This window comes from Theobroma umbraticum, unplaced genomic scaffold, assembly GCF_002168275.2.
Source record: "Theobroma umbraticum cultivar Fairchild unplaced genomic scaffold, ASM216827v3 scaffold_2.0, whole genome shotgun sequence".
NCBI lineage: Eukaryota > Viridiplantae > Streptophyta > Magnoliopsida > Malvales > Malvaceae > Theobroma > Theobroma umbraticum.
This window is the reverse complement of record NW_018397277.1, coordinates 345,182-370,057: the sequence shown is the minus strand read 5'-3', so window position 1 is coordinate 370,057 and position 24,876 is coordinate 345,182.

The window sequence follows — 24,876 nt, the reverse complement described above, 5'->3', positions numbered from 1 at the left end:
ATCATTGTTTCATTCTCAGCAAGTTTATCTTGAAGTTTAGCTTGCTTAACACTACTTTCAACCTCTTTTCCACTTATTAAGGTGATTGTCATAATTTGTTCCTTACTTTCTCTCTTAGGACTCACTTTTGTATCACTAGGTAAGGTCCCTTAAGCTTTATTGTTTAATGAGTTGGCAAATTAACCAACTTAAGTCTCTAGGTTTTGAATTGATGCCGTTTGACTAAATGAAAGCCATTTGAGTTTGAATGATGTTATCATATAATTTTTTTTGTCATGTACTACCTTACAAATCCTTAAAAGTTAGCATCTTATTTAGGATTGGTGCTCTTACTTACTGTTGGAATCGTGGAGGTGTATTTAGTCTAGAAGACGAGGATGATCCTTGATTATTGGCCCAAGAGAAGTATGGATGATTCCTCCATTCTGGGCTATAAGCATTGGAGTAAGGGTTATTCTGTTATATGTTCCCCATAAAATGCATTGCTTTTGCCATATTAAGACATTGATAGCTTGCATGATCATCTTTACAATATTCATAAGCTACAAAAAGACTATGAATGGAGTTAGTACTAAAAGCTTCAAGTGTTTTAGTTAGAACTATTACTTGTGCGGATGTGCCATAATGGCATTTACATCACAAACTCCAACTACTCTTTTATGCATTGATCGCTTTACTAGCTACTAGTACTTATTTATAGCCATCTCCTCTAACAAATTGTATGCCTCATCAATTGATCTAGCCATTAAAACTCCTGTTGTAGCGGCATCAATGGTGATTCAAACATGACTACTCAAGCCATTGTAGAATGTCTGCACCTAAAGTTACTTTGGTATACCATAGTGAGGACAACGCTAAAGTAGTTCTTTGTATTTTCCTTATGTTTCGTACAACGATTCAAAATCTTGCTGTAGGAATAATGTGATATCATTCCTTATTTTTGCTATCTTGGTCGAAGGAAAGAATTTAGCAAAGAAACTTTAAGAAAGATCATCCCATGTTTTTATTGATTTAGTAGGGAGTGCATTCAACCATGCTTTAGCTTTATCCCTTAAAGAGAATGGGAAGAGCCTCAAATGGATTGCATCATCTGTGACACCATTGTGTTTAAACGTATCATAGATCCCTAAGCAATTTGAGATATGACCATTTGGATCGTCATTTGGAAGACCCCTAAACTGGAATGAAGTTTGAATCATGATGATGATGGTCGGCTTGATCTTGAAATTGTTGGCTTGAATAGCTGGCCTTTGAATGCTTGATGGAATCCCTTGCACTGATGGAACAACATGATACCTTAAGCAACAATTTTTAGCTACTACTCATTTTTGGATTTGCTACTCACCCTGTCGATCAGCCATTGTATTTGTTTGAGCAAAACCTTGTTGATTTTCTTATCGAAGTCTTCAGAATGTTCTCTTAATCTCTAGATCACGTGGTATAATCTCCAAGCTTTTTGCTTTTCTCATACAATGACAAAATGAACTTACAAAACAAAGAAGAAAAACTTAAATTAAAACTAATTTGTGGAATTTTAATATTAACAAAGAAAAAGGAAAACAAATCCCTAGCAATACTGCAAAAAACTTGTTGTTGATTTTTCATGCTAGTGCACGCTATCACAAATAAGTAATATAGTGATGAAGTAAAGTATCGTTCCCAGGGAGATTTGTTCCTAAACTTTTACTAAGTATTAAAATTTATGACAAAGTAATCTTATTTAAGTAACTAAAGTTCTTAGAAATTTAATTAAAAAAATTAAAACAAGTACTAAATTAGCTAACAGAAATTAAAATTACTTGAGAAAGGTAATATACTAAAATCTAAGATTATGGCTTCACGCAACACTACATCTGATACTAGTTTCTAGTATTATTTACAATCCTAGATGGTTTTACTAACCTAGAATCCAAGGTTATGAACAAGTCTCAATCGAGTTGTTTGTATAAATACCTAACTTAATTGGGTCACTATATGTCTATAGGAATCAATTAATTAAAGTTCATTCAGTTAGTGTTCTAATTTGGCTATGTAAGATAATTGATGTATGTCTACCCAAATTACGAATTAGATAACCTAAGTGACATGAACATACATTATTCAAATCTTATCCAATCTAAAATTTCTTTGTCAAGTCTCAATTAGATTCACAAATCAGTTAATTGTTGGCCAGACAATTAAAAGCATTAAGAACAGATTTGAATAAGCATAACTATACTTAATCATGATAAACAAAAGAGAAACTAATCAGATTACATGTTGAAATCAACCATAATCTTAGAAAAATACATTAGTTCTTGATATCTACGTAAAACATTATCCAAAGAAATTTAACCATGAGTGAAAGTCAAAGAAAATAAGAAAAACACAAAAGTAGAGAAAAAAAATAATGATTAAAGCTTTTAATCTTGATTTTCTCTCAAATTCTCTTTTTTTCTTGCTTTGTTTTTGGCTTCTTTTCTCTAGGATAGTTGCTTGTTGTTCTCTTCTCAAAACCTCTAAAAAAGGTCACTTAAATAAGCTGCAAATAACCTAATTTCTAAAATCTCATCAAATTTTTATTTTTGGAAAATTCTTTGGTGTTGAGGCCTTAGGTTCTTTAGCGTCACGGCACTGCCCTTTTTGCTACAGCAATGTCGGGGTGCCCTAGCCTCGAGAATTTGTATGATACCCTTTATTTCACTAGTGGTGTAGTCTTGCTCTCCTCAGCGTTGTAGCTTTGGCTTCCTCAGCACTGTGGCCTTGAGCAACTCAAAGCCATAGCCTTCACTCAGCATGCTACCTTTTGCAAAACTACAGCAGACCATCATCTTCCAACGTGATTTTCACCTTAATCTAATCTAAACTAGGCAAAGTAGTAAAAATGAAAGTTGTATCCCTTTCTAATAACCTTCTAATGGATGAAGAATCACATTTATTGAACTTTTGTAGCTCAACTTATTCTTAAAATGTTGTAGCATGTACCAGTGATGCCATCTCCATACTTGTTCGATTTTAAATCAAATAAACCTTTCTCATAAAATATCCTACAAAAGCAATGAGAGAAATCAACAATAACTATTCTTAAAGTAACCTAGAGCAAAAATAAATTAAAATTAAACTAAAATATCTTAAATCAACTACTTAACATGTAATCCAACTTAAACTAGAAAAATATCTAAAATGCTAAAATCCGAACCCTAAATCTCAAAGATCTAGATATTTAAGCCCCTAAATGTGTTGAAATAACTCTATATAATAGAGTTATCAAATACTAAGCATATTTTTGAACATTTTCATCAATTCCACCTTTTATCTTATTCAATATTTAGCTCAATACACTTTCTAAAATGATATACATATTTAGGATTGAGGGATGCAAAATTGAAAATTTATTTAAAAGGCTAGGTTAAAATAATTATGTGTTTGAACAAAGAAAAGGAAAAATTAGGCTTAAAGGGTTAAACGAAGGATAAAATTTAACAAGGTTAGCTTGGAAGGCTCAAAGGATATAAAAATGGCCTAAGTCATCTCCTTAACTAACTATTGCCTAAGATTTCGAATCAAGTGAGAATTAAACAAATTCTAGAATTCATGACATAATCAAAAAATTCACATCAATATAAACCTACTCTAGATATGCACAATAATCCAAAGTAAAAGACAATGTGCTTAATATATTGCAATCACATTATAACAATGATACTTAGCAAAAGAATTTAGTACAAACTAAACAATATCCGTATTTGTCAAAAGTTAAAGACACAAGACAGCTAAGTTCTCATCATTAGATAAGGAAATTGTTGAAAAATTTCACACTACTTTCTCTATCCTAAAAACTTCAAATAAGCACAACGAAAAGTAAATGAGAAACTAACCTAAAGCATGCATGCAAATAAATAAATAAAGTTCCAATTTTCATAAAAAAATCCAACTTCCAGAAAAATAATTCTCCCCCTTAAATTTAAATGCAACATTGTCCTTAATGTTAGAAATTTATAAAAAAAATGAAAGAATGCTTGCTTGGTAGTTGGAGGATTTTGGAGAAGCCCTACTCTTTTTCCTCATCTTCATTTTCCTTTGTGTTGCCCAAGTTCGTAGAAAGATCTAGTAAAATGGGAAAGGTATCCATGTCCATTTCCATAAAGGAACCACAAGCTTTGAGCATCTGCTTTATTTATTGATTGCATTGAATTTGATATGAAGCTTGTTGTGTAAACTGAAGCTTTAATAGTTCCATTCATTGAAGCACAGTTAACATCTAAGTTCTAGGCTAAAAAGCTTGAAGACGTGGGGCCAAAGAAGAACTACCACTAGTCAAGGATCGAGAATATTGATAAATAAGTTCCACATGAATTGGAACTTCCAAAAGTAGTAATCCTTCATTGAAATTCCATTAGACACTGGCTCTCTCGCACAAGGTAGTAATCAATGAAGGCAACCACAAACCATCTCCTTTTGTGCTAGCTGTGCGTAGCATTACATGGTTGATTACTTGACCAATGTTGATGGATCTCCTCATCATAATAGCATATAGAAGAACTGCCTTATCCCTTTTAATGTCACTAATGTGTAAACATGGGAGCATCTTTGACGCCACAAAAAACTACCACACCTTTGACATTTGCTTCATGACACTACGTTTGAATGATACGGGTTCATCCTTTGATATTTTCCATTGGGCACCCTCTTCACAAAGAACTGAAATAATTTCATTCCAATCTTGATGCATTGCTAGATATTGCTCTTAGGCTTTGTTCTCAGTATCGGGAGCTTCATTGAAAGCATTGATGGCTTGGTTGTGGAAAGGTACTTGTTTACTTAGCACATAAACAACACCATTAATATGTTCATGAAGATTAGAATAAAATTCCTTTACCATAAGAATAATGACTGCTTCCAACGAGGCACAAAATTTTTTCCAATTTCATTCTTTAATCCAGACTTGAATTTCAAGGTAACGAATTAAAGTAACATCAAGACCTCTTTCTTGAATTTGAACTTTGTTTGTGAGGAAATTAGTGTGTTTGGCAACAGCATCTGCAAACATAAATTTGGTCCTATAGAATTAACTATTTACATTAAACCTTGATCTCTTTGGTGTCATGATTAAATTTCCTACAAATTACTCAACCAAAAGCAAAGCAAGGCAACCCTGACACAACTCAAACAACAATTTCTATTAGTCTCCCAACACCCAATATCTCTCAACAATTAATAAGAAAATCAAAAGTAAGAACAATTTAACTTTTCATGTATGACTAAATTTCAGCAATTAACAATATCTAATCAAGAAGTTAATCAAATTACCCATTAATCAAATCCACAATTAATTATAAATTATAACTACTCAACTCAAAATTCACAAATTCAAGAGACCCATTATTTTCTAAGCATAATGAACTCAAAAAGCATAATGTTCCATCAATCAATAGCAACAAATCAAGAATAGAAAAAACAAGTATCAATTCGTTAAATAAATTGATAAATTTCAAGAAAGGAAATAACTTACATAAGAAAAGCTCATGCTTACTTGATTGTTGAAGGTTTTGATGGATTTGGAGTGAGTTTTGTGATCTTTAGAAGTAAGAAAATGAAAGAGTTGTAGTTTGTATGGAAGAATTAAGAGAAAGAAAAGAGTTTTTGAAGTTAGAAGACAAGAGAGAGAAGTAAATTTGGTGTTTGGTGGCTGATGGGAGAGTTTAAAGTGTTTAAATAGGAAAAAGGAAGGTTTTGAGGGCTTGGTGAGCTCTTTAGGCTATTAGGCACCACGACGTTGGCCTTTCAGGCGGGGGTGAGCGTGAGGAGTTATCGACGTGTTGTGGAGTTAAAGGTTAGGCACTGTGGCGCCATGCATTCTATTTGGGGGAGGTGTCCCTCATTATTGAGGTGCTGTGATGTTAACTTTTTTTTGAACACCTACAAAAAGAGAACAAAATTAAATTAGTAAATTAAATTAAAAGAAATAAATAAAAGAAAGTAAATAAAAAAATAATTTGAGTTTATAATGGTTAGGTTACCTCCCATGAAGCACTTGATTTATAATCTTTGACTTAACTTTCTCAAGCTTAATTGGTATCAATGAGCGAAATTTAGGATTTACGGCATTTGATATCACCTCCCTTGTGGTGTTGGAGACGTTGACCTTGATTGTTTGATTTTCTTTCAGTAATTCCACTTTTCCATGAGGGAATACTTTCATGAAAATGAAAGGTCCCAACCATCTAGACTTAAGCTTACTCAAAAATAAACTAAATCAAGAGTTATAAAAGGGATCTTATTAGCTTGGTTTAAAATGATGCTCAATGATTTTCTTATCGTGCCATTTCTTGGTCTTTTCCTTGTAGATATTTGCACTATCATAAGCTTGAAGTCAGAACTCATCCATCTCATTAAGTTGCAAAAAAGACTTTTCTCCAATAGCTTAGAGATCAAAGTTCAGTCTTTAAATTGCCCACTATGCTTTATGCTCAAGTTAAACCAGAAAATGGTAAGATTTACCAAAAACCAATCTAAATGGCGACATCCCAATAAAAGTTTTGAATGTTGTTTTATAAACCCACAATACATCATCTAACCTCATAGACCAATCTTTCTGGATGGACTATAACGACCTCTTTCCTCGATCACTACTAATGCTCGAGTCTCATGAGCAAGCTCACCAAGTCTCGAGCAAGCCTCTATAATTATCCATTTATCAAACCATAACACATCCCTTGGAAATCTCATAACAATCACAATTTCATTAATGGCAAATATTCTCTCATTACATTATGTTTCATCATCATATAAATATATGTTTACAGTGTACACAATTGTTTGCTTTTGGAACAAAATATACTATAAATGACCCGACCTCTAACAACGGAGCAACACGGAATAGGTACTAGGAGATGCCTTCACCTACATCTCAATGGACCATAATATGCCGATGAAAAGCATGCTAGCTAATCACTTCTCTGTAAAACGAGAATATTGGGATGAGTCTCACAGACTCAATGATCATCAGCTTAGTGAGTAGGGCGAAGATGGGAAACAAGCCAAGGATAGAAAATTTGAACATTAAAAGCATATGAATATATAAACCATTTAAAATCAAATGGAACATTTGTGCCTTACATATATACCAAAGAATTGTGATGTAAAGTAACTATTTTAGGTAATATATTAAAGCCGGTGCAATTAAAAGATTTTACCGTCGAAATCATTTGATATCCTTTACTTAAAATCGAACTTACATAAATGTGCATGCTCTTGTAAAATCAAGCAATGTCGATGCTTATAAACAAGCATATAAACAAATTCATACTCGAGGTATTAAGCATAAAACCATCATATAAATAAGGGACCTATGAAAAAATCGATATTTCTCACCATGCGAAAGAATACGTATTTGAAAACCCAAAGAGATATCAATGTTGAGTAGGTAATCATAGATAATCAACCTGTGGACCATCTTCCACGTAATAACATCCGAGAGGCCCCCCTTCACTAGATTCCCATAACCATGGTAGTCTTGATGATGTTAGTCGACATCGAAGAAATCATGTAGTTGCAACCACGTATATCAACTCGTGGCCTAGCCACATATATCAACCAATGGCCTTGCCATTTATATATATCATAGATCGTAGCCCAGCCACGTCTAAAAGCCGGTCAGTGACCTAAAGGTTCTCTAGCAAGAGCTCACTTGTGCACAAGGGTCACACTATTTTGATGTAATATTCGGTCTACTCTCGAATCTCCCGGTTTGATAAAACCATTTTTAACCAAATTGGGTTTTCAAAGGCTTATTTTAACTCCATTTCTAAAATACAATTCATGATAATGTTATAAATCCATTTGTAAGAATTCATAATGTAAAACCTTTGCATGAGGTTTAAATATTAAATCAAAGCATGGTGAACATAAAGTTTATTCATGAATGCATATTACAAAAACAAGGCACATTTTGACATAAACCATGGTAAAGAGCTTGTTCCCCGATTTCTAAAATCCTTTACATATACAACTTATATATTATATATAAAGTTAATTCAAAAATTATGGCATTCACAGTTGCTTATCATTTCTACTAGCTCATGCTTTCCACAATAATAGTGTATAAATCCTTTCACAAATAGGTATTTAAACCGCCTATCATTTTCTAGCAACTCATGCTTTATTCAATGTCATTCTTTATTCCCCCTTCTCATTCAAGTACTAACCATTAACTAAATAGTTCAACTCATGCTATAATTAGCATTCCTTCACAATTAATCTTTTGCATATATATATATATATAGGCAGCAACTTTACCAAATAATTCTCAAGTCTTTACATGCATAATTTTCTATCCTTTACTTTCTTCAAAACATTACATTCAAACAACATCAAATCTCATAACTAGTAGAAGCATTCTTCCTAATTGTACCCAAGATAGCACAATCAATTTAAATTGCATGCTTACTTTTGGAATGGCTTGGACTTTCATGCACTTCAATATTTCCTCCAAAGCCTTTTTCTTTATACCTTAATTTCCACCAGTCAACAATGGTTTGGTGACATGCATGAAACTATTCTCCTTCAAACCTTGTAGACCTTTGTTGTCACAAACATTTTCCCAAATTACCAACTCATTTCCTTATGAAATCTATAACCAAAATCAAAGTTCTACTTACCATAACTTGGTTGAACCCATGGATCATCCATATTCTTTTCGTCTTGATCCAAAGCTTTTTCTTTCGTACTTCTCGACCACTATGAGATCTAACTCATATCTCTTCAAACAAGATGAATTTCTAGGAGCAATGAAGCTTTGTGGCTAGAGGATGATGAGAAATAAAGAGAAAGAGCTCATGGGTGCACTAAAGGAAAGTGAAAATGCTAAGATGTTTTCCTTTTTCTTCATGGGTGGGAGCTCCTTCATTACTCAAGCTTTTTCATTTTACTTTCAAATTTGCAGCTTTAATGCCATAATTTTGGAGGTTTAAGGCTTATAAAAGGATTAAGGAAGCACGAGTTTTGGAGAGAATTTGGCAACCCTCTTTGTGCTGCAAATGGGCGGATTGCCTAAGAATTCTTTCTAAAAGTCTTTGCAAGCCTTATCTTGGGAGGATTCCCCAAGGAATCCTTAAAGCTTGATGGATTACCTAGTGTAATGGCCTTGTATCCTTAATCCTTTGTAATTCATTTATTTCATTCTTTGTGGATTGTATTTCACTTACATTGGCCATACAAAGTTCATCTTGCATGCTAGTTTCTCTCCACATGAGCTGACAGCCTTTGTCCTCCACTTGCACACACTTTTCATTTAAATATTTTCCTTCCTTTCTTATTTAATGGGCAAACTGCCCATTGTTTATCCATTACCACCTTACATGCTTTGTTTATTATTTTTTATTCCTTCACATGCATTAATTTCCAAGATTTTCCTTTTTGCCTTCTTGCCTTCTTTTTCATTTCATTTCACATGCATTTCTCTACATTTCATTTACATTTGCATTGAACTTGCATCCAACTTCATTTCATCTAGCTTTCTAAAATAAAAATATATACATCAAATATCTCTTAATTTAAAATGGTGAAATGGCACAGAGGTCCTTTAGCTTTTTTTATTTATCATTTAACCCCCCAAACTTCTCATCTTTTACAATTTGGTCCTTCAAACTTTTAATAATTACAACTTTACCCCTTAACTTTTCATTATTTACAATTCCAACCTTAAACTTCTTATTCTTTTCAATTGGGTCCTCCCATCATTCCTTTATTTTCAATTCTATTCTATTTTTCTTCCTTTGCACTTGTTCAAATAAAATGTCAAATTCATACTCCACCAAGGTGTCACCATAATATTTAAATATATACATACTCTTTCTCACTTAATTTAATGAAGGTACGTGGGCCCCATTAATGCTCTCTTACTTTGAGATTTTTCTTGCTACCTCTCCCCCACCTAGACAAATTGTACAAATCACACATTCTTCATATAATAAAACCAGTTTGGCATCCATATTATTTTGATATTATTATATCTAAAAATATTATTTTATTCTAAAATTTTCCTCTATCGTTCTAGGGCTTCTAACATCTCACTTTACCCTGGTTTAGCTCTATAACACCTTTTAACCCCACAATTTCTACCTTAATAAGATATTATTATTTTTTTATTATTTTGTCACGTACAAAATATTTTATTTCGAAATATTTCTTTCACCCTTCAACACTCTTAAACACTTTAATTAACCTCAATTAGTATCTTATAAGCTCTATTGGCCACCATACCAAAGTACAGGGTGTTACATTGATAAATAGTCTTATCTAAAATTCTCTTGATTTCTCTATTTAAAACTTTAGCTTGGCCATTTATTTATGGGTGACATGCTGTGGCAATCTTGTGTTTAACATTTTATTTGGTAAGAAGTACCTCAAAATATTTGTTGCAAAAGTGAGAACCTTTATCATTGATAATAATTCTAAAAGTGCCAAAACGAGTGAAGATATTCTTTTTCAAGTTCATCATAACCTTAGGGTCATTATTTTGGAATGTTGCAGCTTCAGCCCATTTAGACATGAAATTAATAGCAACTAAGATATACTGATTATTTTATGATGGAATAAATGGACCCATGAAGTCAATTCCCTAAACATAAAAAATCTTTACCTCAAGAATGTTGTTGAGAGGCATCTCGTGTCTTCTAGATATGTTGCCAACTCGCTAACATCTATTTCACTTTTCAATAAAATACTGAGCATCTTTAAAGAGAGAAGGCCAATAGAAACCTAATTGAAGAAACTTTGCAACAGTTCTTAGTCCCCCATAATGTCATCCATTATCCGAAGAATGATAATGATGCAATATTTTCTCAAGTTCCTCCCTTGGAACACACCTTCTAAGAATTTAAACCCCACATTGCTGATAAAGAAAAGGCTTATCCTAAACATAATATTTGATAGCATGCAAGAGTTTTTTCCTATTTTGAGAATTTAAATTGGGAGGGAAAAGATTACTCACAATGTAGTTCACAAAATCTACATACCATGGCAAAATTTTCTGCTTGTTGATTGGAAACAATTTTTCATCTTGAAAAGTTTCATTAAAGATAATTTTGTTTCCAACTTGTGCCTCATAGTACAATCTAAAAGGGTGATCAGCCACTTGATTTCTATCTTGAATTTCTAAATCAAACTCTTGCAACAAAAGTACCCATCTTAGCAATCGTGGCTTGGCATCTTTTTTCTCAATCAAATATTTGATTACTAAATGGTTAGTGTAAACAATGATCTTTATGCCAACAAGTTAAGAGGGAAATTTATCAAATGCAAACACAATAACAAGCAACTCCTTTTCAGTGGTGGTGTAATTCAATTTGGCATCATTCAATATTTTGCTACCATAATAAATTGGATGAAAAATCTTCTCCTTTCATTGACCAAGGACTACTCCAACCATATAATCACTAGCATCACAATGTGTTCAAAAGGAATATTCCTATTTGGGGTTGTGATAATAGGTATAGAAACTAATTTCTTTTTCAACTCCAAAAATGCCTCAAGACATGCATCATCAAAGTGGAAAGGTGTGTTTTTCTCCAAAAGATTGCAAAGTGGCTTGGAAAATGTTGGAGAAGTCTTTAATGAAGCATCTATAAAACCCAACATGACCAAGAAAAATACAAATGCCTTTCACTGATGTTGGAGGTGAAGTTTCTCAATTGTCTCAATCTTCGTCTTGTTAACTTTAATTCCTTCTTACACCATGAAGTGGTATTTTTCCCCATACATAACTAAGTTTATTTCTTCACATCTTTTAAGGACTCTAATGAGATTAAAAAGATTATTCTCAAAAGTATCACCAAAAATAGAAAAATCATCCATAAATACCTTAAGATATTTTTCCACCATGTCAGGAAAAATTACCATCATACATCTTTGAAAAGTGGCAGGTGCATTACAAAGTTCAAAAGGCATTCTCCTAAAAGCAAAAATTCCATATGGAAAAGTGAAAGTAGTTTACTCTTGATCTTCAAGAGTTGTAGTAGTTTCGTGATACCCAAAATAACCATCTAAAAAGCAGTAAAATTCTTTACCAGATAATCTATTAAGCATCTGATCAATAAAAGGGAATGAAAAGTGATCTTTCCTAGTAGCCTTATTGAACTTTTGATAATCCATACATACTTTCCAACTAGTCATAGTTCTAGTGGGAATAAACTCATCGTTTTCATTTGAAACTACAATCATACCTCTTTTCTTAGGTACACATTAGACTGGACTCACCTATGTACTATTCGAAATATGATATACTATACGAGCATCTAGACATTTGATAATCTTGCTTAACCACTTTTCTCATGATTGGATTTAGCCTATATTGATGCTTAATGGTTGCCTTGTGGTTGTTGTCAAGAAGGATTTTATGCATGCAAATAGATAGACTAATTACTTTGATATTAACAATGGTCCACCCTATGGGCTTTTTAACTCTCTTAGAACATGAAAGAGCTTGTCTTCTTATGCATCAGTAAAAGAAGAGGAAATAATAACTGGCAAAGTAGATGAATTTCCCATAAAAGCGTACCTTAGATGAGTAGGTAATGGCTTAAGCTCAAGTGTGGGTGGTTCTTTAATGGAAGGCTTTGGTTGGTGTAATTGAAGAAGTTGGTAATTCCAAAAACTCAAATTAAGGTTTTCGAAGGTGTGATGGAGCATCCAATAATTTTGCATATTCAAGAATTGTATCATCAACACTTTTAGAAGTAGAAATCAAGGAAGCCTCCAGTGGATCATTAGAATAAACTCATCATCGATAATGTTATTCACCATATTAATTGCAAAACACTCATAAGAATCTTTTGGAAATTTTAAAGATCTAAAAATATTAAAAGCTACCTCTTGGTTTTGCATCCTTAAGGTAAGTTCACCTTTTTCAGCATTAATTAGAACTCTACTTGTAGCTAAGAATGGTCGCACAAGAATGATCAGTATTTCACGATCTTCCTTCATATCAAGCATAATAAAATCTATTGGAAAAATAAACTTACCAGCTTTTACCAAAATGTCTTCCACTATATGATAACTCTATTGTATAGAGTTATTTTTAACACATTTTGGAGACTTTGGTAACTAGACCTTTAAGTTTTTAGGTTCTGATTTTAGCATTTTAGGTGTTTTTCTAATGTAATTTATATTACATGTTGAATAGTTAAATTAAGTTGTTTTAATTTAATTTTACTTTATTTTGTTTTTAATTTGCTTTAAAAAAGTTAATGTTGATTTCTCTCATGGTTTTGTGCAAGATATGTGATAAGCACGTTGAAATTAAGTTATGATAGCATAATTATGGTAAAGGTATCACTCATACATGTTATAGTAATTTAAAGATAACTTGAGTTGTAGAAGTCCAATTGATATGATTTTTTATTATTGGAAAGTTAAGAGAATGGGCTACAACTTTTAATGACTTGGCCTAGTTCAGACTTGGTCAAGGTGAAAATTATGTCTAAAGATGATAGATAGATCTAATTCTGCACATAAGGCAACATGGCAACCAAGGCTATGGTTCTAAGTTACTCATGGCCACAACACTAAAAGAACAACTGTTGTAGCACTGGAAGATTATGGCTGTGGTGCTGAGTTGTTGACAAGCACTATATAAATGGAAAAGAGTAGATCACCGCGGTGCCATAAAAATAGCACTGTGGTGCTACCAAGACTTGTCACGGTGCAGTAGCACTATGAAGTCATGGCCACGACATCACCCCAATTTCCAAAATTAAAAATTTTGACAAAAAATTGGAAAGTAAGGCATCTTGTACATATATAAGATGCTTTTTAAGGGTGTTCAGAAGAAGGGCTGGCAACAGCTTTTCTGGAGAATTGAAGCTTAGAATCAAGTGAATTCAAGAGCAATTTAGAGAGATTTGCGATCAACCAGACTTTGACATTAGTTTATTTCTCTCCTTTTGTGTTATTCTTATTTTTTATTTTTGAATTCATGGCTAAATTTCTTTGGATAGTGCTCTCTTTAGATATTATGAATACAAAGCTTGGGAAAGATACAAAGAATTACTTCGGCATTGTCCTCATCATGGTCTTCAAAATGCTTCAAGTGCAAACTTTCTATAAGAGTTTGAATGGGTAGGTTCGAACCACCATTGATGCCGCGGCGAGAAGAGCTTTAATGGCTAAATTGATTGAAGAGGCATATGATTTGTTGGGAGAGATGGTTGCAAACAACTACCAATGGGTAGTGGAGCAATCAATGCATAGGAGAGTAGCTGGAATTCATGATGTAGATGCCATGTAGGCATTATCCACTCAAGTAGTAGCTGTAACTAAGACTTTTGAATCTTTTGGTACTGACTTTATGAAAAGTCCTTTTGTAGGTTGTGAGCATTATAGAGATAATCATGCAAGTCATCAGTGTCCAAGCTCAATCGAAATAGTGCAATTTGTGGGGAATAAACAGCAAAATAACCTCGACTCCAACACTTATAACCCAGGGTGGAGGAATCATCTCAATTTCTCTTGGGCTAATAATCAAAGGGCATCATCAATTTCAAGCCAAATGCACTTCCGAGATTCTAACAACTAGCTAGAACACCTCTCTTAAAAAAAAAGCCCATTGTCAAGGATTTGCTAAGGCAATACATGACACAGAATGATAGCATGATACAGAGTCAAGCAGCCTCACTTCAAAACCTTTAGACTCAAGTTGGTCAACTTGCCAATTTATTAAACAATCGAACTCGAGGAACATTACCTAATGATATAGAGGCAAATGCAAAGAGAGAGGGCAAAAAGAATGTCAAGGCCATCACTTTGAGAAGTGGAAAGGAAGTTGAAAGCAAACCACAATAAGTTGCACAACAAGACAAAATTAGGGAGAATAGGACTCAGATTTCAAAGTCTAGTGATCAATGTCTAGCAGAAGTGACTAAGGTAAATGCAGCACCACCATTTTTTTCTCATTGTTTTAAAGAGCAACAAAAAGAGAGTTAGTTTTAAAAATTTATGGAGGTATTTAAAAAGCTTCACATCAACATTCCATTTACAAAGGCGTTAGAGCAAATTCCATCCTATGTAAAATTTTTGAAAGACATTCTAACCAAGAAAAGGAGATTGGGTGAGTTTGAGACAATAGCACTCACTAAGGAGTGTAATGCAATCATTCAGAATAAGTTCTTTCCAAAGCTTAAAAGACTAAGCTAGTTTTACTATTCCATGTGTAATGGGTGCCTTATTCTTTTCTAATGCTTTGAATGATTCAAGGGCAAGTATTAATTTGATGCCATTGTCAATCTACAACAAGTTAGGTCGGGGGGGGGGGGGAGATCAAGCCCACCATTGTGGCTCTTCAATTGCAAGATAGAACCTCACATATCCAAGAGGCATAGTGCAAAATGTCCTTATGAAAGTGGATAAATTCATATTCCTAGTTGATTTTATAGTTTTTGATATGGAGGGAGATAAAAAGGTTCTTATTATCTTTGGGAGATCTTTCTTATGCATAGCCAAAACACTTATTGATATTGAAAAGGGAGAACTTACCATGTGAATACAAGATCAAGAAGTAACATTTAATATCTTTCATGCTTTAAAGTTCATTAATGATCATGATGAGTGTTTTGCAGTTAGTGTGGTAGATAGGGCCACAAGTGAAGTCTTCATGAAAAATCATCTTAATGACCCATTTGCATCATCATTGATTTCTAAATCTGAGCCCAGTAATGAAGAAGTTGTAGAATGTGTTAATGCATTGAATGCCCTATCTCAGGTATTGGGAACTCAGTTTAAATTGTTAGATTTGTCTTCATCTTCATCCTTACCAATGAAACCTGCAATTGAGGATCCTTCTAAGTTAGAACTCAAACCATTATCAAAATAATTGAGGTATGCATATCTTGGAAACTCATCTACTCTTCTAGTTATTATTGCATCTAATCTTAATAATAAGAAAGAAGAAATGTAGCTTAGAATTTTAAGAGAGCACAAAAAGGCACTAGAGTGGTCAATAGCTGACATCAAGGGGATAAGTCTTTCAATATGCATGTACAAAATTTTGTTGGAGGATAATCACAAAGGCATTATCGAGCATTAGAGGAGATTGAATCAATTATAAAAGGAGTAGTCAAGAAAGAAATAATCAAGTGGCTAGATACAGGCATCATTTATCCTATTTTAGTTAGTGAATGGGTAAGCCCGATACAATGCATACCAAAGAAAAATGTGATGATAGTGGTGGCTAACAAAAAGATGAGCTCATTTCCAAACGAACGGATGGAGAGCATATGTGGATTATAGAAAACTAAACAAGGCCACAAGGAAAGATCATTTTCCTTTACCTTTCATTGACCAAGTATTGGATAGGTTAGCTAGAAGAGAGTATTATTGTTTCTTGGATGGATACTTAGGTTATAATCAAATTGCCATAGCACTAGAACATCAAGAGAAAACAACCTTCACATGTCCTTATAGTACTTTTGCATTTAGACGAATGCCATTTGGATTATGTAATTCTTCAACAACATTTCAACGATGCATGATGTTTATCGTCTTAGATATGGTGGAGAAAACCATAGAGGTATTTATGGATGATTTCTCAATCTTTAGCAATAATTTGATGAATGTTTGTTAAATCTTGATAAGGTATTGCAAAGATGTGAGGAGACAAACTTGGTTTTAAATTGAGAAAAGTGCCATTTTATGGTATAAAAAGGCATTATTCTTGGTCACAACGTGTCGAGCAAAGGATTGGAGGTGGACAAAGCCAAGATTGAGACCATCAAAATGCTTCCACCCTGACCTCAGTAAAAGTTATTCAAAGTTTTCTTAGACATGCTAGTTTTTATTAGTGATTCATTAAGGATTTCTCAAAAATTGCCAAACCTTTGTGCAATCTTTAAGAAAAAGAATGGGTCATTAGGTAGCATGTATGCAGTCCATGGAGTAAATGATGCATGCCTATGTTGAACATGTTGTAATGGATATGAGCTTTTTTCTTACGTTCCTGGATGATCCCGCAATAAAGGACTTGCATGATGATGAGGAGGACGAGCATATCTGGAGATGACTAGACAATTAGGGGAATATTCCTTTACCTTACTTTTATTAACATTAGGGACAATGTTATTTTTAAGTTTAGTGGAATTTTAAGTTAGTGGTCTAGTTAAAAACTTTTACTTTAAATAGATGTATGTGCATTTGCATTTGCATTTGAACTAGATTTAATTGTGCCTATTTTGTTTAATTTATCTATCCAACGATGAAAACTTAGTTTCATTCCTATTTTGATTCTTTGAAACATGTGAATATTGTTTTAGTGTTATGTAAATTATTATATTAAGCTTTATTGTTCAGATGAAATTTTTACATTTTGAGCACTATGTCTATTGCTGAGATTCATTGTACGAATTTAGAGAGTTTATATGAATGTGAGAATTTTGAATTATGTATTATTAGGATTCAACCTCATGCTTAAACATGAAAATAATCAAAAAATTAAAATATATAACACAACTGAATAATAAACTAGCATTTAATCAGAGAAACAGTCGAATCCTATAGGATCAATGTTTGTGTTTTTCATGTAACTTCCAAATGAATTATGAACACTCATAAGTTTAATAGTTACATACCTTTTTCTAGATATCATAATCAAGTGCTAATTAAATCCAAAATCTTTGCTTCTTTACCTTTAAGATTTATCAAATCTTCAGCCACCTAAGTGTTTGGCCTTTAACAGTAATCCACATGGTAACTATATAAGACCTTCTCAAAGGTAGGATTTTTTATACTTGTGCTAGCAAGTTTTGTTTCTAAAACAAAAAGATAAAAAATTTTTGCCGAATCTTATTTTTGTCAGACAAAGAAAACTATTTTTCTTTTCTTATTTTATGAAACAACTAGGAAGTGGTTTGAGGATTAGAGTTTTAGTTTGCTAATATAATACATTTATATAGCTAAACTAATTTGTAACCCTAAATACAATAGTTGTATTTTAATTTAATTAAGTCTATGAAAACTTAATTAATTTTTCACTTTATTTTGATCTCTTTTGATTAAGTCCAACTTAATTAATTATCCTTATTTAACCCCAATCATGTCACTTAATGTGTATAACCCATTAGGCTTTTAATATGTTGGTAATAAATATAAATCCTAAATAAATATCAATTTGATAATTGATTTATATTTATAGATCATGAACGACATCCAGCAATACGTCACTACCACCCAAATGTTAGAGAGTCAATTAAAGAATTTGACAAAGTCCTTTAGTGATAAGCCTCTCATTACAATACAGTCCTTTCATCAAATATCCCGGATATGTCATTAAGCATAGCTCGGTGTCTACTTATGACATTCTATATTAGTTCTCATAATTTATGACTAACCTTATAAATTTAGGAAACTAACTTTCCTCAAATTCATCATGCTTTGGCCAAAGACTTTATACAAGTTAATCAAGAATTGATAACAAGTGAGATACAACCCTTCATATCACTTAGGATCATGAATCCTCTCTTAACCACTCATTCACCTTCGCATGTTTCATGGCATACCCAAAAACACCCTGTTTAGGCATTTGGTCACTTCGAAACCCGTAAGCATGAAATCAAAGTATGTTATTTCCACACAAGATAACCTGGTGTCTCAAGTCTTAGGATTAGTTGAACGACTATCATATAAGAACATTTTTCATAGACACTTGAGTGAAATACCCAATAGAGTTCTCATAGCGAGTCATGTTTAGTGAATTTGTTCTTTAACAAGCACCTACATGTTATCCTCAAGTATCCCATATACTTCAATCTATGAGATCGATTGCTTACTTCCTAAGTAAAGAGGCTTAACATGTACCAGTCTTTGAGCATTGTCAATGCCCTATTTTGACAATGCAATGACCAAGAATAATTTTAAAAACATGGCTTTAATGCATAGTGATTTCATAATTGTAGCAACTTTACAATTTTCTTGTAAGGCTTTTATCTTCCATGGGCTTCATCCAATTAGTACTTAATAACTCTTTATTATTGCACTAATATGAAGGAAAACCTCTATCATATATAATTATGCAATTAAATATGCATTAAATGAAAATATATATTCCTTGACCAATCTAATTCACTCAAATACCAACATGTATTAAGTTCTAGAATTAGTTTGATTCTCTCTCGAGACGAAATCTTAGACTATACTTAGTTAAGGAAATGATTTAGGCCATTTTTGGACCGATTGAGCCTTTTTAGCCTTCATGTACAAAATTTATCCTTAGCTTCCCTTTTAAGCTAAATGACACCTTTTCTTTGTTTGAACACTTAATTTTCAGCCTAGACCTTTTATAGATATTTTCACAATTTTTGCATCCTTCATTCCTAAGTACATAAGTCAACTTAGGGATGTTATGAGCTAAATAGTGAAAGAGGTAGTAAATATGAAAAATAGAGAAAAGTTCAAAATATGATTGTATTCATCTCATTACCCAGTAAAAGAAATAAGTTTAGGGGTGTGAAATTGAGAAAAGGAAATAGAGAAAGAATGAAGAAGAAAAATGATGAAGTGATGAACAAAAGAAAAGTCTTGATGAAAAGGGTTAATTAAGTGAAACAAAATAAAGCTCTTAATAGGTCCTCGAATGACTATTTGCTTTAGGTGATCTGAGCCATACATTGTGCCATATCTCACCTTGACCCTAACCATACAATACAAGTTAATTAAAGTCCTATTGATCCTTAATTTAGTGTTATTTTACATTAGTAGAGAGAGAGACGAAAAGCAAACCTATGGAATTGAATTACTAATTTGAATTTTGCATGAATATAAACTTATCCATATTATACAATGTCTAGTGAGAAGATTGTACACATACATGAAAATTCACTTGATGATAAGCTTGCATTTGAATTGAGACGTGAACTTGAATAATATTTGTATGTGGATTAGAGTTATGAATATGGAGTAACTTTTCAAGATATTAAAGGTAATGAAATGGGCAATTGAACTCTAGTTAAATGTTTTCATGTTTAAGTTATTGTATTTAGTTTTTTGTTTTGCTCGAGGACTAGCAAAAGCTTAAGTTTGGGGGTGTGATAGCTCTATTGTATAGAGTTATTTTGAACATATTTTAGGGACTTAGTAGCTAAGCCTTTGCATTTTTAGGTTCAGATTTTAACATTTTAGGTGTTTTTCTAATATAAGCTAGATTACATATTGAATGGTTAAATTAAGTTGTTTTAGTTTAATTTTACTTTATTTTGTTTTTAATTTACTTTAAGAAGATTTAATGTTGATTTCTCAAATGGTTTTGTATAGGATATATGATGAGCAAGGTGCAATTGAGTTATAATAGCATAAGTATGGTAAAGGTGTCACTCGTACATGCTGCAGTAACTTAAAGATAACTTAAGTTGAAAAAGTCCAATTGATATGATTTTAATTCATTGGAAAGCTAAGAGAATGGACTACAACTTTCATGTTCACCACTTTTCCTAGTTCGGACTAGATCGAGGTGAAAATGACTTCTAAAAATGATAGATAGATGCAATTCTGCACAAAAGGTAGCATGGCGACTGAGGCATGGCTTTGAGTTACTCATGATTGTGACGCTAAACGAATTACTACCATAGCATTGGAAGATTGTGATTACGATGTTGAGCTATTGAGGAGTACCATACAAATTATCGAGACCATACTGTCGTGGCACCAAAAAAGCAGCGTCGCGACATTACCAAGGCTTGTCACGGCACCACCATAGTTTCTAAAATTAAAAATTCTAATGGGAAATTGGAAAGTAAGGCATCTTGCACATATTTAAGAGGTTTTTTCAGAGCACGTAGAGGAGCGGACGATAACAGCATTTTTGGAGAATTGAAGCTTAGAATCAAGCAAGAATTCAAGAGCAGTTGAGAGAGATTCGCGATCAACTTTTATGTTGGTTTATTTCTCTCTTTTTGTGTTATTCTTATTTTCTTGTTTTGAATTCATGGCTAAATTTCTATGGAAAATGTTCCATTTAGATTTTATGAATTAATTTGCTTATCTAGGATTATGGTGGATTTCAACATGAAGTCTGAACACTTGTTTTTCTATTATTTATCATGAATGGGTATTGTTTTATTTATTCAAATATGTTTTTAATGCATTTAATTGCTTGATCAACAATTAATTGATATGTGAATCTAATTGAAACTCAATAAAGATATTTTAGGTTGATTCAGATTTGAATAGTGTATGTTCACGTCATTTAGGTGATCTGATTCACGATACAGGTAGACATATGCCAATTTCCGTACATAGCCAAATTAAGACACTTGCTTAATGAACTTAATTTAATTAATTCCTATAAACATATAGTGAACTAATTAAGTTAGATATTTGTACAAGTATCTAGATAGAAGTGTCCACAGCTTTGGATTCTAGGTTAGTAAAACTACCAAGGAAAGATAACAAAAGAAGTTGGTATCAAATCTAATGTTGAATAAACACATGATCCTAGGTTTTTAATCTACTGCTTTTCTTAACATATATAATTTTTGCTGAATAATTTAGTGTTTATTTTTTAATTTTGCCTTTGATTAGCCTTTTAATTTTTAGATTGCCTAAATAAGATTAATTTGTTATATAATTTTAGTACTTAGTGAAAATTTAGAAACAAATCATTGTGGGAATGACAATTTGGACTTATTATCTATATTACTTGTTCGATTTGTATACTTGCATGTACAAAATCAACAACACTATACCATATGGATAACTGAGGGATTAATCAACAAGTTGTAAAGTCACAAAAGTAGGCTTAATTTCTCCCAAACTAAGTTGCCGACAAATTGACAACAACATCAAATTTATACTTGCACCCAAATCACATAAAGCTTTAACAAAAACATAAAGTACAAGTACTGCATGGAATAGTAAAACTACCTAGATCTTTAAGCTTTAGTGGAAGTTTGTTTTGAATTATAGCACTACTTTAATTTAGTAAGTGCAATAGTCTCAAACTCGCCTAATTTTCTCTTTTAACTCAAGATATCTTTCAAAAATTTAACATAACTGGGCATATTTTCTAAAGTTATAGTAAAAAGAAATATTAATATGAAGCTTTTTAAATACCTCAAACAATCACTGAAATTGCTTGTCAAGTTTTTGCTTTTGGAAACATTAAGGAAAAGGTGGTGGAAGTGGTTATGAAGAATTCAATTGTGATTTTTCTATTTTAGATTTTTCACCAAAATTTTCAACCACAATTTCTTTTTCATTAGCAATTGCAACCTCTTGTTTAGCAGATTTATCTGAATCTTCAGACTACACATTATTACCACTTACGTTTTTTCCACTTTTGAGTGTGACTGCCTTACAATGCTCCTTACCTTCTCTTCTAGGATTCAGTTCAGTATCACTAGGTAAAACACCCTAAGGTTCACTATTAATGGCAATAGCTAACTGACCCATTTATGTCTCAAGATTCCTGAGTGAAGCTACTTGACTCTGGATGACAACATAATTGTTAGCCATATACTACATAAACATCTCTTCCATAGTTTTCTCTTTCTCAAGCAAAAGAACTTTAGCTTGTGGTGGAAAACCAAGAGGAAAATTTGGCTTTGCTGCTAAAGAGGATCATTGGTTATTATCCCTTAAAAATTTAAGATAATTCCTCCAACAAGGATTGTAGGTTTTGGAATATGGATTATTCCTAGCCTATTAAACTTTTCACCAAATTGTGCAAATTTGGCAATGATAGGATGTTGATCACTAGGATGCCTATCTCCACATAACTCACATGTTGGAAAAGGACTCTAAATAGCATTGACACCTAATGTATCAATGTTCTTGGTGAAAGCAGCCAATTGTGAATCTAAGCCATTAATTGCATCAAGCTCATGAATTCCAACAATTTTTCTTGAACCTAATCTCTTAGATGGCCATTAATAATTGTTGGAAGCCATCTTCTCTAACAAATCATAAACCTTATCAATGGATGTACTCATAAGTGCACCTCCAGCTATAGCATTAATGGTGGTTTTAATTAGTCCCAGTAAACCTTTATAAAAAGTTTGAACTTGCAACCATTTAGGTTGCCTATAGTGAAGACATCTCCTAAGCAAATCTTTATATATCTTTTAAGTCTCATACAGTGATTTAGAATCAAATTGTGTAAAGAAGGTGATGTCATTCCGCATCTCAACTATCTTAGTTGGTGGAAAGAACTTATTCAAGAATTTATGAGCCAAATCATCCCAAGTACTAATGGAACCAACTAAAACTGAATTTAACCAACTATTTACCTTGTCTCTTAGTGAAAATGAGAAAAGCCTCCATCTAATGACATCATCAAAAACACCATTGATGTTCAATGTATCACAAATCTCCAAGAAATTCACAATATATGCATTAGGATCATCATTTGACAATCCCCAAAACTGAACTAAAGTCTAAATCATTTGAATGATTGATGGCTTAATCTCAAAGTTATTGGCTTGGATGTTAGCTCTATGGATGCTAGAATGAAGGCCTTGAAAAAAAGGTACAGCATATTCTCGTAATGACTTGTTCTTTTCTTGTTGATTAGCCATTAATTCGAGGTGAGTTGAAGCTTGTGAATTTTCTTGTTGAAGTTTTCGAAAAGTCTTTTCAATTTATGGATCAAAAGTAACAATCTCCAAACTTCTCACTCTTCACATACAATTATCAAAAGTACCTAAAAATAGAGAAAAGGAAATTTTAAACTAAGACTAAGATTGCTTAGTACTAATATTAACAAAGAAATTTTGAAACAATTCCTTGACAACGGCACTAAAAAACTTCTTGTTGAATTTACCATGCAACTGCACATATTGTTAACAAGTAATATAATAGAAAGTAAAGTTTGTTCCCATAGAGAATTCCCCAAATCTTTTTCCTAAGTACTAAAATTAAAGCAACTTAATCTATTTAAACAATAGAATTTTAAACTACTGAAAATTAAAGAAACTAAATTTAAAACTAAAACTGATCACAAAAACAACAATTTAACTAGAATCAATCAATCAAAAGTCTAGAACCACAATATCCCCTTAATGTTTCATTTGAATCTCTTATACTCTCTCTTTACATACGAGATAGGCTTGAGTTGTTAACCTAAAGTTCTAATATATTTATAAGTCTCTTCTAATGTTTTTATAAAAATATCTTTCTTAACCAACTTCCTATGTTCTTATGGAAATTAAAATTAAGAAAGACTCATTAAGTTTAGACTCTAATCTTGGCTACATATAACATGTAAGTGTATTTCTACCCCACACGCGAATCATATCAATCATCTAATGCAATTAATATTGAACATATGTTATTTCATCCATAGCTCCCTTTTTCAGTTCTGTTTAAGTTTCAAAATCAATCTAATTAGTGATCAAACAATCAAACACATTAAGAATAGGATTGAAATAAACAACTTAAACACCATCAATCATAAGTAAGAAAGAGTATTAAAAATGCAAATTATGCATTTGGCTCAATCATGATTCTAGATTAAAATTTTTAGTTCCACATATCTATTAAAAGTATCATCCAAAATAGAAATTAAACCATCAAAACTAAAAAGAAAGTATAAAGATAACAAGAAAAGAAAGAACGTTAATATTTATCAAGTCTTTAATCTGCAATCTTCCTTGTTTACTAGCTTTCTTGCTAACTTCAATGCCTCTTTTTCTTCAAAAAAACTTTGCCTAATTCTTGCTAGAACATGCTTTAAAAAAGGAATTAAATAGAGCTCGAATTTGTGTCAAAATAAAAGTCCAATTACACACAAACATTTCTATAATGTATGGACACTACGACGTCGAGCCTTGTTTTATTTTTTTTTAAAAATTTTTTTATTCAAGCATCAATGCTCTACCTCTTTGGTGGCTGTGGTACTGACTACTCTATGTGCTTAAG